This window comes from Python bivittatus, unplaced genomic scaffold (assembly GCF_059951505.1).
Source record: "Python bivittatus isolate LINGU-HERP-01145 unplaced genomic scaffold, Pbiv_v1 ctg000350_np1212, whole genome shotgun sequence".
NCBI classification, from domain to species: Eukaryota; Metazoa; Chordata; class Lepidosauria; order Squamata; family Pythonidae; genus Python; species Python bivittatus.
The window spans coordinates 40,618,368-40,636,103 of NW_028277074.1; the positions used below are offsets into that span (position 1 = coordinate 40,618,368).

General features: G+C 36.2%; 1 long non-coding RNA gene across 1 annotated transcript; it reads left to right on the forward strand.

Annotated features, from left to right (window-relative positions):
• The first annotated feature begins 4,835 nt into the window (after positions 1 to 4,835).
• Positions 4,836 to 11,281, forward strand: LOC112540533 (uncharacterized). Its single transcript, XR_003084619.2, has 3 exons — positions 4,836 to 5,003; positions 5,717 to 5,919; positions 6,050 to 11,281. It is a non-coding gene; the product is annotated as an uncharacterized LOC112540533 (long non-coding RNA).
• Positions 11,282 to 17,736: the final 6,455 nt, after the last annotated feature.

Consider the following 17,736-nt stretch of genomic DNA (forward strand, 5'->3'; position numbering starts at 1 on the left):
TAATAAAAGGGCCTCAGTATCTGAGGTTTATGTTCAACACAGAAACCTGTAATTAACTTTTGTGTGGACTTCTTTCTGCCAAGACCTTCTTCAGCTTTTCTGTCTAACTCATCATCATTGGAGACTTCCAGAATATTTCACATTTTCAATTACTAGCACCTTACATTTCTATCTAGATACAGCCTGGAAACATTGGTCGATTTGTTAAATCAGTAAATAAGGAGGAGAACAGATGTATCTTTAAACAACAAACTGAATTATGACTGCTATTAATTCATATGGGTGAATGAATCCGTAGGGAGATTTAATATAGAGCAGGCAAAATTCAAGACCTCATATATAACTACATAGCACACAAGCATAGGAAATGGTAACCACCAGTTTAGAACCATTGGTTTACCTAATAATAATCCATGATATAATTAGTTTTCCCAATCTTGCTTATGATATTGATTGTGGGAATGACAGGGTACATTCACTGAAAGTAACTCTTTGATTCTCAGTCAGGATGTTGTTTTTCCATGAAGTCTTCATCCAGAATGCTTCTATTTAACTATCAACACATCTTGACCATTGTTCTCCCAAACTGACTTTCAGGCTGGTATATAAAACTGAAAGTACATCAACAATAAAAACATATTAAAGTATTGATTTTTAAAAAATAGAAATAAAATGAAATACACTAGCAACCATTTCAAAACCATTCAGCCTAAATAAACTTGAATTAAGTTTTAAAATGGCTGGGCAGCTAGAAGCATTTTTAAACCAGTACCTAAATGAATTCAACCCTGAAGCTAGTAGGATCTCCCTTAGAAGTAAACAAAAGGCATTTATTGTGTCAGTCAAGCACTTCTCTTACTGAAGGCACGTATTAAAGCACCTCAACTAACATTCTGAATGCACAGGCCATGAGGAAACAAGAGGTCATCTCTACAAGCTGTTGGGACACCAAGCCGTTTAAAACTTTAACAGTTCTGCACCGATGCCTCAATGTGGCTCAGAAGTAGCCAAAGGATTGCTTTCAGAGTTAACACAATAGAGATCCACCAAGACAAATGAGTCAGAATTCTGCCTACCCAGTTCTGCAGCAATGGAAATTTCCATTAGCAGGTACACTTCAGTTGAACTACAGCCCATTCCCAGGTTCTTGTTTTTATTGGCTCTTTGGATATTTTCATTTATTTGGAAATGCTGTTAATGTAAGGTAGAGTTCCAAAAGGATCATTCTGGATTAGGGAAAGCTAAATTGATTGGTTTTATACTCTTGTTTAGTTTAGAACTTAAGATACTTAAGGATGTTTCAGTCTCGTCCAAGCTATTTCTGCATTCCTGAACACTGTTAATGTCGAACAACAAATAGGAAAGGACCAATTTTAAAACAAAACACGTGCACATTCCATTCAAAGTAGGATTTACAGATGTAGAAATATGAGAATAATCTCTCTGAGCCTCCCCTAAGAAAAGCTTTGTTGGACCGTACTAAAGGTCCATGCAGAATTACATTGTTTTTCCAACAACTGTCTTTGTGAAAACCCCTATCAGTCTGGCAGTTGCTTCTGCCTAGAGATTTGCAAGCATTCATGCAAACTAGCATGGATTTCAGTCAAGCCTATAGAGTAAGTATAGATATTCTTATTCATATTTTGTAAAAATTTAAACTGCCTGACAAATAGTTTACTGTAATTCTGCACTTCAAGGATCTCACTTGTTTGGAAAAATGAAAGGCAAGTTGAAAAGTGCACCTTTTCTATTTTCATCTTTAATTGAATCCTCCCTTGACCCCTTTATTCCCCATGGCTATATTTCAGGTTTTGATGAGAAGAAAAAGAATTTTGTGTTTGGATAATACAATTTTCTCACTTGCCTTCAGCGACCTCCAGCTCAATTTCCTCTCTCCAGAGACAGTGTGTATTATGGAATTGAACCAAATTCCTTATTCACAGGAAAAAAAAGTTCCAATTTAATCTGAATATTCAGCATTTTATACTGGTCAGGGTGATGGATGGCATACTGAAATGCTTTTAGTTTAGGTAATCAAATGGCGGAATTCAGACTTGTATTGAAAAAAATAATGAAGTCTATTCAATATTCTCATAAGGTACAAAAATGCACATTACCCAGGGGAAGGGAAGCTTTTTCTTATTACCTTACTGATATCATCTCCATTGCAAAAAGTACAAGCAGGAATTAAGAATTTATGTGGGTTAGAACATTTGTAAAGCAGCAGCTGCTAAGAAGATCAAGAGGAGGGCACTTTTGAGATGAATATGTACTAAAAACTCTAAATTTCTACACATCAGCAATGATAAATACCAGGTTTGTCATGATGATTCACTTTTTCACTTAAAATATATATTTTAAAAATCTACTTGAGAACAACAGTAGCAAATCCAGGTCAACTCTGGAGGAATACTCTCTTAATGCCATCATTTTGGCATCATATAATTTTGCACAACCCCAGTCTAAAAAATCCATCCAGAATGGTGAAAATGAACAGGAATTGCAGAAGACTTTCCACATTTTGTTTTTTTAGTAGCTGTGCCCACTGTTAAGGAATTCTTTTTGGGATTGCTTGGGGCTCTTTCTACAAATGTGTGGACCATAACTATATCATACTGCAGTCATATCCATACTTAATTGAAAAGAAATACTGATCTGGTTTACAAAACTAAGTGATCACAAGAAATTGTTAATATGTTGTATTTGAACAAAAAATACTTAGTGAAATAAATATAACATGACTTCAGTTTATTATTTTGTTTTCCAGAAAGAATATATTTGGAGATTCTTCCACTGACATTCTAAAAGTTACTCTGTTTTTGTAGCACAATTCTGTTCAGTTCTACCAGAGTTTTCAGTGAGGTTTAATATCTGATAAGTAAATAGGAACTTAATCTTCATGACACTTCTGTGGAATGGTTACCAGCCCGGCTATTCTTTCTTCCTCTTCCTCTTCCTCTCTTCCTTCCTTTCCTGTTACCTTCTTTTAATAACCCACTTTTCAATTTTTCAGACAGATTGAATTTTGATGTAATCCCATGCAAGTATGCAAGCAGAACATGTAAATGTGATGTCTTTACAGTAAACCCTATACCCTGGTGGATCCTCTTCCACAGATTTCAGTCAGAAATGTCTGTATTGACAGTATATTCAAAAATAACCTAATAACCCAGGGCTCTACTTTTTAATAGCAATTTATTTTGGAACCTTTCCAGTGTAAAGAAGCCTTCTCATTCACAGCTGTCTGTTCCTTTATTTTCCTAATAAGTTTCTAATGTGCACTTGGTGTGACCTGACCACATCTTTACAACTGAACACAGATCTAAAACTGTGTCGCTCCACATCTGAGCCTATAATTTTTGCTTTACTTCACCTATCATCCAAAAGGCGTAAAATGTTATATTGGGATAAACGTACTGGTAATTTTTCAAATGTTGTGGAAAAAATGGCCCAAGATTATGTTGTATACGTTTTAGTGTTATGATCATTGCACACACAATTGTGCTAGAATGTGAAATCCCTCCCCCCCCACCGGCAATATTATTTATGCACCATTAGTTACTTGCAACCCTATCACACTATTGGAATCTCCTGGCCTTAGAATCTCAGTTATGCTCTGCCTGCTGATTATATACTGTATATGTGGGGTGGGGGGTGGGAGGGGGATGTGTGTACAGAGAATAGAGATACAGAGAGAGATAGAGAGACGGATATAGATCCATCCTCACTGTCTGATATAATTATCATCAGTCTCTGGTATTATTATCACCATTCTGAACAAATCTAGCTTTGTTAGTCAGCCATCTCCCTTCCCATATTCAGGAGAACAGGAACAGTCCTTACAGATCTGGAGCCTGAAAGATGCAACCCTGCCTGATATTAGCCCTGAAGGATAACTCCTTTCCAGATCCTCTCATTTCAGGAAAGGATGAAGATTTCTTGCAAGCCCAAAGGTCTTCAGTCTGCCACTTCAGTTGTTTCAAGCAACAGTTCTTCAAGAACATTAGCTAAAGTTATTTCAATTGCCGAAAGCAATCTATCCAAAGAATACCAAATTTTTAAAGATTAGACTATTATAGTATATCTACCCAGAATGAAAAGTTCAGAGTTTGGCATTGGAAATCAATGCTGCAGAAGTCCTGTTGTATTCAGTATCAATAATTTGTAATTGACACACAAAATGCATTAATTTGTTAAAACCCTTTTGTTATACTAAGAAAGAAATAATTAAAGAACTAGGTAAGAAAACATTGCTCTATTGAAGGATTCATGTTCTTGTGGCCATGTAGCAACATAGTAAGATGCACTAGATTATATGGGATACACAAGCATCCTTTTGAAACTTTGAGATGTCTTCTGTCTGGAGACACCAACTGGAAGAGTCATCCAAATGCTTATTGTCTGTACGTGTTTTGTGTGTGAGTTTGTAACAAGGGAATATGAATCACCCTGCATGAAGCATGAGATCTTAGCATACGTTTTTCTTATTGTTAATCAGTATAGTTGTGAGAGCAAGTTTTCACAAAATATAAATAAGGAGCCTGATACCAGATCAGTCTGTAACCAAAGCAAAACACAGATAGGAACTGTTCCTCCCACTCCAAAGTTATATTGTGTAAATGGAGAAAGAAGCACAAGAACATAAACCTTGATTTCAATAAATAGAGCTTACATTTGACACACATTTGTTACTGGAATTCTTTCATAATGGCTTAATTCATTTTCCCACAATATAGCTTAACTTATCAGAAGCTCTTATATCCTTGAAGTACTGTTTATCTGTTTCCATTCCTGCTTGCTGATAGAATCCTGACAGTAGTTTTAATAAAGGGACCTACAGTACATGGTTTATTCATGTTTGTGTGTTTTGTTAAATATATCAACATTCAGCAAATATATATAGTACTCACACCAAAGTCATATGCTTCTAATGACCTTAAGATAAGTCCACTCATCAAAAGAGTCTTGTCCATGTCTACTGGACACTTCAGTGGATGTCTAAGGTAGGTTGGATATCAATGTTTTTATGCTGGAGATATATTTGTTCTGGCACTTATGATTTAGATTTGTCTTACAGTTGTCCCATTTGAATCTAATATTCACATTTTATTGATATGATTTTGGAAAGAGAAATAAGGTTTAAAGATGTTAATGTGATAACTGAATTATATACCAAACACTTCGGCTGTATTAATTATGTTTTTGTGTATCAATCAATCCAGCTAGATTTATTATGCTTGGTAGGTAACGAAAAAGATCATTTTTCATTGTTAGAGAGAAATTACTATTCCAGACCTAAAATCTTGAACTGGAGAAATGTGTTTAGTCTCAGCCTTTGAACTGGCACTCTATTAATGTAATGGAGCGATTGAGCAATATGATTTGGTGTGGGCCACATTTAACTTGTCTAAAAACTGAATCACCTTTACGTGTATATTGTGATATATGTGTGCTTTGTTTTATTGGATTAGGGTTAGAGGGTTTTATTGTTTTCCAGATCTGGGAATTATATTTAATCTGAATTGCTTTGCAGGAAGAACAAGTTATAGTTAAAAGCAAACACTTCCACTCTCTTATTGAGACTGTGCCAAAGGAGGAAAATAGAGAAGGGGGCCTGCTGCTGCTCATTCATATTAATGGCAACATGCTAATCTCGGTTTAATTCTGCACCCAACAATAGCCAATACTGCAATATCTTTATGCTACTGATTTGCAGATAATCATATCTTGTCTGGATGGAAAATAATTGAAATTCTATTAATAACCTACAAATAGACAAAATTGAAGAATGTAATGCATGGAATATAAATAAAGCATCCCCAAGAAAGTGCCCAGGAGTTATATTTGATTATGACTACCATCATTCCCAAAAGAACGATGCCTGGAGGATTCTGAGAACTGCTGTTCAACACACAATAGGTAAGGATAACCAGCTGGAAAAAGTTTAGTTAACAATTTCTAAACTGTTACTACAAAAAGAAAAAGACATTTTGGGTGACTTAATACCTGATTTTCCACAGGGGTAAAATATGTTTTTTCTTCTTTTTAGAAATATGAATGATATTAAAGAACACAAAGCAAATTGTCCCTTGGGAAGAAAATCAATACTTGGGAAAACAAATTTGAGCTGACAAATGACAAGAAGACTTACCTTTTTTGAAACGTTGAAAAAGTTGGGATTTTTTTCCAATATCAACATCCTGTTTAGCCATTAATAAGCCACCAATCTTGCTAATATGACCAACAACGATCACAATGTAATAGTGGTGGGGAAGCCATTTTCTCCTTGGCACCCCAGGCTTGGCAGTCCAAGTCTGCCCTAACATTACATATCTCAGCACAACAATTCAGTCGGATTGTCTCAGTGGCTGCATTTACTGCATTGAAGCTGAATACAATATTGCAATACTGACACCAATGTGGCTTACATGGACTGTTGTACATGAAAATCAGAGAATGTGACTCAACAGCAAAGAAAATAAATCTGTTTTATTTATTTTCACATAACCTCAGTATATATATTTATCTGGAAAAGGATTAATCTACTTCTAGCACATGTGATTTATTCAACTACCAATCAACATTTGCATTGCTCAAAACATACTCCAAATGAATTTCACCCCCACAATTAATATAAATCAATAAAATTAATTTCAGTAAATTTTATGCCTAGAATCATGTAGAAATGAATAATTCTAGATCAATAATTCCAGACAACTGGCAAACTGGTTCTATACTACATTTGGCAGGCCGCCTATCCTGAAAGTAAACTGATTTTTCGGATTTTCTTGGTTCTTTTTACATGTTCTGGGTAATTGCTCCCCATAGTAATGAGGATTGCTTCCATCAATACAAGTTCAAGGAGTCAAAGAAGCAGGGATTATTAACATGCTGTTTATAGACCCTAAACCAGTGTTTTTCAAACTTGACAACTTTAAGATGTGTGGACTTCAACCCCCAGCCTTGCTGGTTGGGGAATTCTGGGAATTGAAGTCCACACATCTTCACGCTGCCAAGGTTGAGAAACACTGCCCTAAACCAACCCAGCAAGCTGTCAAACTAAAAAGCAATTCATAATGTAATCCTGCATCATTTTGTCCCTTTTTCCTTCCTGGAAATTTCCTGCAGTAGAATAGGAAAGTGTCATGCACTTCAAATTTATCTGAATTACATTCCCTCCCTCCATGTCAAGGTGGGTAGTGTAGTAAGCCAACATTGTTCACATTTCTTGCCCGCATATGATTCTACTTCTGGATGGCATATGATCTGCAGCTCACTATTCTAGTTCTATTTTTGGTAAACAGCTGCAAGAGAGGATGAAATGGCATAGCTGACTGATATGGGCAAGGTGCCAAACTATTTGATTTATCCTTTTAGCCCTTACATTAAAAGCTGGCACAGATGTGCCGTGTTTCGTTTAAGAGCATTCTAGAGCTAGCAATACGCATTGGGAGATTCTCAGATTTAACTTTTCTCAAAAATGGGCTGTCTGTTCCAGAGAGAGGAATGAATCTGTAGTCACGTGAAAAAAGTGCAGCTCTTTTATTCTGGGTGATGAGCACTAAACTTGTGGGCGTTGAAGCAGAGGAAATAGTAAATGGGTAAATGTTCTCAAAATTATTCTGTAACGTGGATAGATAAATTATATTCCTCATCATAAAATTATCTTTGAAAAAAAAATCCATCTCCCCTTTCATTTCCCATCACACTGACCATGATTCACTTAATTTACTGTCCCTATGGCAACTGCACTAGTTGTTTATACAGCAACGCAACAGGAAAATATTTAATGTATTTTTAACTCCCTTTTAATGGAATTTAGCAGCTGGATACACAAGTGAGAGCCAGGAACACATGACATGGACAGCTAGGATTTTGTTTTGGTTTTTTCCCCCCTCACCTATCACTACAACCTTGGAAAATTAAACCACAAACTGGAAACTCTAGCTATACGGAAATCTTGGAACATGGCAATGGTCACATATTGCAGGAAACATCATCCAGTTTTCAGTCTGTATCACAAAATTGTGTAAAGACCCCTACATAATAACATCAATTATTTTGTTTATTTATTTATTTAATAAAAAGAATCTTGGTGGGATTTAATACAATTAGAACATCAAGCATCCATGGGGAAAAATAAATTTCTACACCATAAAAGAAGGAAGGAAGGAAGGAAGGAAGGAAGGAAGGAAGGAAGGAAGGAAGGAAGGAAGGAAGGAAGGAAGGAAGGAAGGAAGATCCATTAGAACAACTGTAGTAACATATAATTCTGTCAACCAATGGCATCAACTCCACAACCTAAGCTCAAGGCCCTCCAGAAGGGCTCCATCTTCACTAATTTACAGAAGGTTGCCATCTTCAGAGAAAGTCTCTAACGAAAGGCTGTTCCAAAATATAGGAGCCATGACAGAAAAAACACCACCTCTTGACTTAATGGAAGTGGGGGAATCCCAACAACTTTTCTGAGGATGGGTCAATTCTGGTTGGAGGAGTTTGTTCTGCAGGTACTTTTGAGCCAAGCCATGTAGAGTTTTATTGTTCACAACCAACATTTTAAATTGAACCAGGAAAATTATTGGCAGCCAATGCAGCCAGTGCAGTGCTGTAATAAGTTCTTGATGCCCAATGTCAGTTGGCTATTGCATTCTGCACCAACTGTACTTTCCAAGTGATCTTTAAAGGCAGCCCCATGTAAAGCACATTGTGATTGTCCAAATGAGTAATGATGACAGCATGAGTTACTATTGCTAGATTACCATTTTCCAGGGCTGCAAGTAGTACACCTGCCAAAGCTCATGAAGACCCTCCTGGCCATAGTTTCTACTTGCCCATCCAGCAGGAGCTGTGAATCAAGGAGGACCCCTCAAGTTGTAGACCTGCTCCCTTAGGATCAGTGATACCCCCTCAAGAGATAACACTAGGAATGACAGAGAACCTTGATGAACTAACAGCAATTTCATCTTGCTTAGGTTCAATTTTTAGCATTTTTTCCCATCCAGGCTCCAAATGCCTCCATAGACCAACACAAGACTATATGACCTCCTATAAGCCCTCGTGCCACCATCTTAAACTTCATCATCTTCTTGAACTACTTTTCCAATCAAAATTTGAGCAATGGGGACTGTTTTGAAGTTTCATATCTATGCATGTGTGTCTATGAACTAGTGAACTAATTACACATCTCTCACCTTGCAAGTGCATCCATATGAAGCTCTTATTGTCTATCCTACTGTCTCATTTATGGAATTTTTATGAGTCTCCTAATTTGGACTCCATATTTTTTCCACCTCTTTGGTATTTCATCGCAAATATAGAATAGCTGTATGGTGCCCTTTCATTGGTAGCACTTGTTTTTGCTATTGAAAACAACTCATGTCTAACATTTTTAGCTAAATGAGATGATGATGATGATGATGATGATGATGATGATGATGATGATGATGATGGTGGTGGTGGTGGTGGTGAAATAAACGCATGTTCCACTTCATTAGTTTCAGACTTAGGGACAACCTTACAAAGCAGTTAAAATATATAAGAAATAATAAGTCTAAATGATTACACATAGGACATATAAAGGGGGGGGGATAAACAAATGGGAACAAAAATATTAAGCCCATGCAATGTTATAATTTATTCAATCTAGGCACTTTCCGACCTAGGCAGTATACAACAAAAAGCAAAGAAAATAGAGATACAATACAATGATGATAAAAAAGGAGTAAGAAAGGAATAAAGAACAAGAACCAATGGCAAGTCTAGCTAACAACACCCACATCCCCAAACAAATCCAGCAGGGGCCCCACCCACCCTAGCCCAAGGCCTGGGAGAATAGCCAAGTCTTTAAGGCTTTCCAGAGCACCATCAGGGTGGAAGCCACAGGGACATCAGGAGGGCAGGCGCTGCAACAGAAAAGGCGTACTTCCAGGGTTCTGATGGATGACACTCCAAGGGTCTGGAATGTACTAACCCTGTCAGCTAGAACTGACCGGGCAGACACCACAGGAGACAGGTGGTGCTTCAGATGACTTGTCCCCGCGCCATGTAGGGCTTTATAAATTATAACTGGAACCGTGAATCTATATAAAGAAAATTGAAATGTTCAATTTTCTTGAACAAAGAAAAGCAAATGAAAGGCCAATGCAAACTTCCCAGTGGATCGAATTCCACAATGGGGGACCAGTATTGAAAAGTCCTTATTCCTGGAACCCAGTAGTGTGATAACTCTTAACAACAAGCTAGAGAGAAAGGACACAGATTCATATGGAAAACACAGTCCTTCAGATAACTTGTATCCAAGTTCTAAGATCAAAATCCCAACTTTTAATTGAATCAGAAATGAACCTTCAGCCAATATAGCCAATGCAGAATAGATGCAACATGATCAGAATGCCTGGCTCCTACAAGCATCCTGCTGGCAATGTTTGGCACCAGCTGAAGTTTCTGGAGTGTTGCCAAAGGAAGATCCATGTATAATTGTGATAGAAAATATTTCAGTCGCTTTTTAAGGCTATGCCATCCCAAAACAGCAAGCAAAAAAAAAAAAAAGATACAAATCTATCATAGACCTTTCACAAGTAAACAGAGTACTTTGAGACTGCTCAATAATGTGCTTTTTATTATCTCAGTTAAGAGCAGTACTGAACATAAAACTTCTCAAAATTTGACTAAATCTTGTACTGGTGGGGCAAGGTATAACTCAGTAGGAAGTTTCAGTCTGGGGAGAACCATGAAAAAAAAAGCCTTATTTGTTATATAGATCATCCTAACCAATTTTACATCAAGCACTAGAGAAGTATATTTAAAAAGTATATGTATGTACAGTATTTATGTATGTATGTATGCATGTATGTATATGCACCACTGAAAGAAATTTTAGCAGAGTTACCATATTTCTCCTCTGGAAGGGAAGTTGCTTATGTGATGATGTGGTGTGCAAAATTTATTTATGCTTGCTTCACTGTCAATACTGAAACTGCAAATGGTTCATTTAAAGTTGTAGGATTTATTGTTCTTGCTAGAGCTAACAATGCTTCAAAATAAAAAAACTGCTGCTGATGCACCATTGTTTTTTATGTGAATGGCTCAATTATTTATTTATTTATTTATTTATTTATTTATTATTCTGTGTAAATGTGTTTTCTTATAAATTTTAACTGTATATTTATTTATTGTTTTAATATGTTGTAAGCCGCCCAGAGTCCCCCACTGGGGGGAGATGGGCGGGGATAAGTTTAATAAATAAAATAAATAAATAAATAAATAATGGTAAATCAATAGCACCTTCTATAAACCCTAATCCTAACCCTGGGTGATCCTATCTTAATCTCAAGGATTAACAACAGAGTAAGCAATTTCTTTTCACAGAAACCTACAAACATACCTGACATTCTAAGCTATCAGCTTCCAATTTTAATCAAGCTCTCCAAAAAGTTAGATATTTGCTTCTACAGCATTTTAGCATTACTATATACTGTAGTGGGCTGTAATAAAATCAAATCCAAGCTCTCAGCAATGATGGATCGCTTTTCAGGATGACTTCTGATGAAACATGCATGAAAATGTACCTTCAAAACAGAGTCATTTTTAGCAACTCAACAGTTATTATTTTTTTTTATCCCACTAGCTTGGCACTGGTGAGGAAACTTAACAGCTCTGAGTGAGACTCAACATTTTAAAAATGTTTGACCCATTTCTGATATATTAGCAAATTACCAAATTTTATATACATCTCTTCAGATTACCAACCTGATCAAAACATAGCACATACATGATCAATTGGCACCTCCCCCTCCCCACCCCGTCTATGAGGCATTTCATGCAAGATTCTACATCATTCCAATTCACTATATCATTCAAAACAAGTGACATGAAGCAAGAAGAGCCTTCCGGAAACCTCATCAATTTTTTTGAATATCCTAAACATGTCCTATGCAGGCAACTTCACAGAATTTGTCATGCTCTTTGCACCAGCAATCCCTTTACACTGAAGGACAGACATTGGTGGTCATACAGTTAAGAACAACAGTGTGAACTGAATTTCAGCAAATTTACAATATACTTGTTTTCCCTCTCATGAAAGAATACGTGTGCTACAGGTGAGATTCAGTGAACTCGTGCTTGAAAATGTCTTAATCCATGTGGACATGTGCTCCGGGATAGCAAGAACCTGAAGGCTGTAATCATCTGGATTCACTTCATGATGCCTGGAAATACTGACAGTCGTTTTCTCTTGCAATGAGAAAGCAGCTTTATTTATCTGATAATAAGAAACTCGCAGCACTCCTTCTGGTTGTAACCATGAAAGTATTGATAAAATTTAAAAATAATGTTCTCAGTGTCAATATCCATTGTTTTTCATATGGTGAATACCGTTGTTCAAAATATGCACTGGGCATCACTTGCCATTAATGTCCTCTCTTAAACAACTTCAGTTTGCAAACACATTTTTTTCCCTTCTTCCTCATGCAGGCATCTTCCAAATACAGTACTGTAGTTATTACTATACACAATGCCATTCTCAACAAACACTTTTTTAAAAAAATCTTTATATATTAAATAATAAATAATATCAGCAGTTTGATTAGGTATGACTCTTAATTAATTTGATGACAATCCTCCATTCTTTCACTGAAATACTGATTAATTACTTCCATCTGTACCAACTCTATAGTAAGGTATATGAGATTTCCTTCAGATTGTTTTCAAGCAGAACCATGAGAATGTGGTATAAGAATATGATTTGAGCACTTCATCATTTTTGGGCTACCTTACAATTAAGGAGTATCTTTTTTTTTTTCCAGAAGACAGTTGTGTGATAATTTAACCTGTAATACATAACAGCGTAAAAGCAAAGACATCTACTGCAATAACATCTCTGGTTTCTCTGCCTGGATTTACAATGTACTGTAATCTGTCAGTCTTCCTAATGAGCTTTCTCTTCAAAGCTAATGAGCATTCTTGTGCTTTTGGGGACTCATCCACACATCCCTTGACTGTGGCTCAAAGATTCATCACTCACCGTGCTTTAAGGAGATGTACACATGATGTAGATGTCATTTCCTCTCCAGCCCTAAGCTGCCTAATTTCATATTATCTGATGTTAAAGTGTGTTTTTCATCTTCTCCCAATACAAGCCTTGCTATACATGATTTGTGGCACTATGGTAGCAACCATGGGACAACGCAGCAGAAGCTGGGATATACCCCTAGCTCCTGCTGACCACTTCTTTTTTCATCAGCAGTAAGTCCACCGATTCTTTTCCTTAACTTGCCCCACATTAAAACTATAAGGACAGTGCCACTAGCTACTCTCATTATCAAGGCAGATTCGAAATTTGCTGTTAGTGCTGAAGAAATTATGCTGTCATAATTGTGCCTCCTTATGAACTGGAGGACAGCACATTTAATGGTTGTCTAGATTCTTAGATGTGGGATAGAGGTGTGATTCATGCATTCTGGTTTGGCCTTTAAAGCCCTTCATGGTATGGGGTCGGGTTATTTGTGGGACCACCTCCACCCAGTTACATCTGCCCGTCCCATCAGGTCTGGCAGAAGAGGTATCCTACAAACCTACAAATCCGTGAAAACTTCCTCTGGTAGGACCCAGGAGACCAGTTCTGCCGTGGCACCCGGCCTGTGGAACATCCTCCCCTGCAAATTGAGATAGGCCCCATCCTTGATGTCTTTCTGGAAGTTCCTCAAAAAATGGTTAGGTCAGCAGGTTTGGGGATCTCAAGGAAATGGTGATCTAATGAGATGGCTGCACTGTTTTTAACACCAATTTCTCTGCTATTTTGTTATTAGTAATGTTATTTGATGCCTTTTTAACTGTACTTGTTTTACTATTTTGATTTTATGATTTGTTTTTTATTGGGCACGGCCTAGAGTCACATTTTTGTGAGATGGGTGGCTATGTAAATATGATAAATGAATAAATAAATAAACATTCTGAGGCCATATGTGATTGTAAATTAATAGTGCTTTTATTATTCAAGGAGCTGTAAGTCCCAGTTCTACATATCAACACTGGCTTTTGAAATCAGTATTTTGAAAAACATGAGAATTTAGTCTTCAGGTCTGTAGTAAATTAATATTTTGGTTTGGCGTCAGTTGTGAGAGTAGGTTTTTAAAAAAATAAAGTTTCTACCACTACATCAGTAATTGGGTAATGATATCACCAGTCTCTGCACCTCAAACCAACATTTCTTATATGAGCACACAAATCTCTGCAAGGTAATTACAATAAAATTAATTTTCAGGGTTGTTTAATTTGATAAAACTGTATTTTACATATACAAATATAGCTGTAAAGTAGACAGATGTCTTCTTAAATGCAAAAAATCTGCAATTGTTGGATGTTAGTCAGATAATTTGGCTGCAACCATAGAGGAAATCTGTGATACTCTTGAAATGATGAAGTCTAGAAAGGCCTCTAGCCCAAATGAAGCCATAATAGAATGATATAAAAAAAGTATGTAAAATTAGCTCCTACACTTTTAGAGATGTTTCAGGCACCTTATGAAAACAAAGCTTTGACAATTTCATGCTATCAAGAACCCTACCCAGTGTACAAATTATCATCCAATATCTCTGTTAAATGTTCACGCTAAGATTTTAACAACTATTAAAACTGTTTTAACAATTGGCGAAAAGATCACAGAAAGTATTCCCTGCAAGAATTTGTCCTGCATGATTTGGTTGCATGAAAGGTGTCGAGCTTCAGATACTATAAGACTGTTGACTGATATACGTAACAGCTTTGTGTGCTGATAAACATGAATCAGCAGGATCAGCTTCATGGGATGCCAAAAAAAAAAAAAAAAAGCTTTTGATGTAGTTAAAGTGTTACAGAAGTTTAAATCTGCTTTAAAATATATTTTTGGGATTATAATTTATTATCTTAATTCTCCCACTCATATAATTCTCCCACTCATATAATGGGATTGCTTCACCAGTAACTAAAGTACAAGTCATTAAGGATATCCTCTGTCTCTTCTCATTTTTAATTTGGTGTTGGAGTCCTTGTCTGCCTGTTAAGACAAACTCATGAAATTTAAAGAAAAAATACTTAGCTGAATTTCAATATAAGACATTGCTACAAGCAAATGACACTTTGGGTTTTTTCAATGATTATCAACAAGCTTTACCTAAGTTTGTAGAAGTGGTCATTATATGGAAAAATTCTAGGTATGCAATAAATTGGAGTAAGTCATATATTATTCCAATTGGCAATACCCCTAAATGTGTGGGGGAGAATTAATGTAGAGAAGATTAATTGTGCAGTAAGACTGATATATATTTTGAGAGAATGCCTATGTTGGTTCTAGTGAAATATTTTAAACAGATGTATAAGTTTACTGTTAAAATTTTATTTTAAAAAATACCCATGACACCCATCTTAAAGTTACATCTCTCCTATTAGGATGATGGTTTTTAATTTTCCTGATTTTAACAGTAGTATTGATTGTATACATTAACTTCAATTATGTGCCGGAATGGAAATGATATTGACTGTCTCTTATTATGGGCTCAACTTAACATTATTTAATACCTTGGCAAGTTCTTGCTTCTAATTAAATTAGGAATCTGGCTACTTTTCCAGCACTAAAGGCAGTCAGACAAACTGTGTCTTCCTTTCTTTGATTTATCCTCTCATGAGAAACTGACACATACTGTAAATAATTCTTATTTTAAAATAGCTGGTAACTATTTTTTCCAAGAAAACGGCTCATGGTGGAAGCATTACCCTTCACCAGCTATTAAGAAATCATACCTTTAAAACTTTGGGGATTTCATAAAAAGAATATAACATATAGTACCCCAAAAGGCTGAATGACAATACATATAGTTGAAATATTTGTTACATTATTTAGCCCTGGGTCCTCACAGCCTTTGAAACTCTGGAAGCATTGTGTTCATTGGAGAAGGCCTTTACTAGATTAAATTGACAATTTAACATTACGATTTTTTGAAAAAATTCCAAAAGTAAATTTGGACAATATACAAGACACTTGGGATAAGGAACTGGGGTATCTTATATTGCCCATTAAATGACTTCAGGTTGTAAGGAATGTTAGATACATTTCTTATGACCTAAATAAAAAACTTGATTAGTTTAGCAAAAACTTCTTGTTACGGTTTTCTGGATGTTTCAAATCCAAATCCGTGTTTTTAAACCTTTATCCTTTCTCTAATGGAAATATAATAAATTTGGGGGGAAGTGGTACATATGTTTGGGTATGTCCACTTGTAGTTCCCTGTTGATTAAATATTATTACAGTGATGTAATAATACATCAGATGCTATGAAGGCAGTTACAGGTTAAAGATGTTAAGGTTTTGTTAAACTAGGTCCCCAAAATATGTAATCTTTCACTTTATGAAGAATTTAGGATACATCAAGCTTGGACTGTTCTGAAAAAGTGATTCCAGATTTTAAAAGCTGACTTAATGAAATCTGTCAGTCCCCATCCTGGACAAAGGCAAGATTGGATGATATAATTCTCTATGTCTAAGTTTAATTTGTTGTTGAATAATTAAATCAAAATAATGAAATTGAAGAAAATGATATAATTTCAATAGCCTGATATCTTTTCTTGGTTTTTTCCGAGTTATATTAGATATAATTTAGGTTGTGTGTGTGTGTGCGCACACTTGTTTTTTAGTTTTGTTTAGTTGTTAAATTGCTATTTCTTTTTCATAGTTTTTAGGCGGGGTTCCTTCTTTTCTAGAATTTTTTTTCCCTTAGGGCTTTAATTTTCCTCAGTTTAGTATAGGATTTTTTATTTCATCACATAGATATTACATATATGTATGTATGTATACACACACATACACACAGGGAAGGTTTCCTCTTTAAAATACGTATTTTATATAACTGTAAGATAGTTACATATCTACTTACTTTATATATACTCCTACAAACTAATAAGCAACGCCTTTCAAGAAATGTTAACCGTAATGTTTTTAAAGTTTAATGGAGAGGTTTTTAAAAAACACCAAGCTCTGCAAGCTAAACCCTCATTTCTTAAATTCTAAAAATTAGCCATCTTTGAGTTTAAATCAAGGTTTACGGGACGAATTGAGTCAGTCACTAAACCAGTGTCTGTTATTGGAAATCTCAAATGTGTTGCTACATCCGTGTTTTTACACAAAATCACATTAACTGTATATTCATGGGCAAAACCACGTCTCTGCCCCGGTGGGACCCTCAGGCAAAACTAAATGTAACCTAACTGGCAACGTGAGAATGCTTCTGTGGAGTCCTTGGGGTTCTCTGGGCTTGGTTCTTTTCTTGCAAACGTTTCATTACCCGGCTAGGTAACATCTTCAGTGCTAGAACGGGATGGGGTTTGCTCTCTATTTATGTGCTGTGGCCTGCCTTGCCAGTGCTGGTGGAGTGGGGGTTTTGTTTTGCTCCTCTGGTAGTTCCTTGATTAGCATCTGTTGACTGCTTGATTGTGTGCCTGGTGGTGACCTTTGCTTATCTGGGTGATGATTGCTAGAGATGATTGCTGGTGATTGAATGCGGCTGAGGCGATCTTCTGGTCTTTTGTCTCTTTTGAATAGTATGTAGATGTTCATCTTATAAAATCATAAAATCATCATAACATCATCGCCTCCATTGAGAACGCTTCTTTTGTCCATGGAGGGGGCGCCACGGAGGATTTTCCGGGAGAAAATGGGACTTGTCACTTTAAGGAGCTAGAGCTGAAAAAAAAAGACGGGTCTGTGTT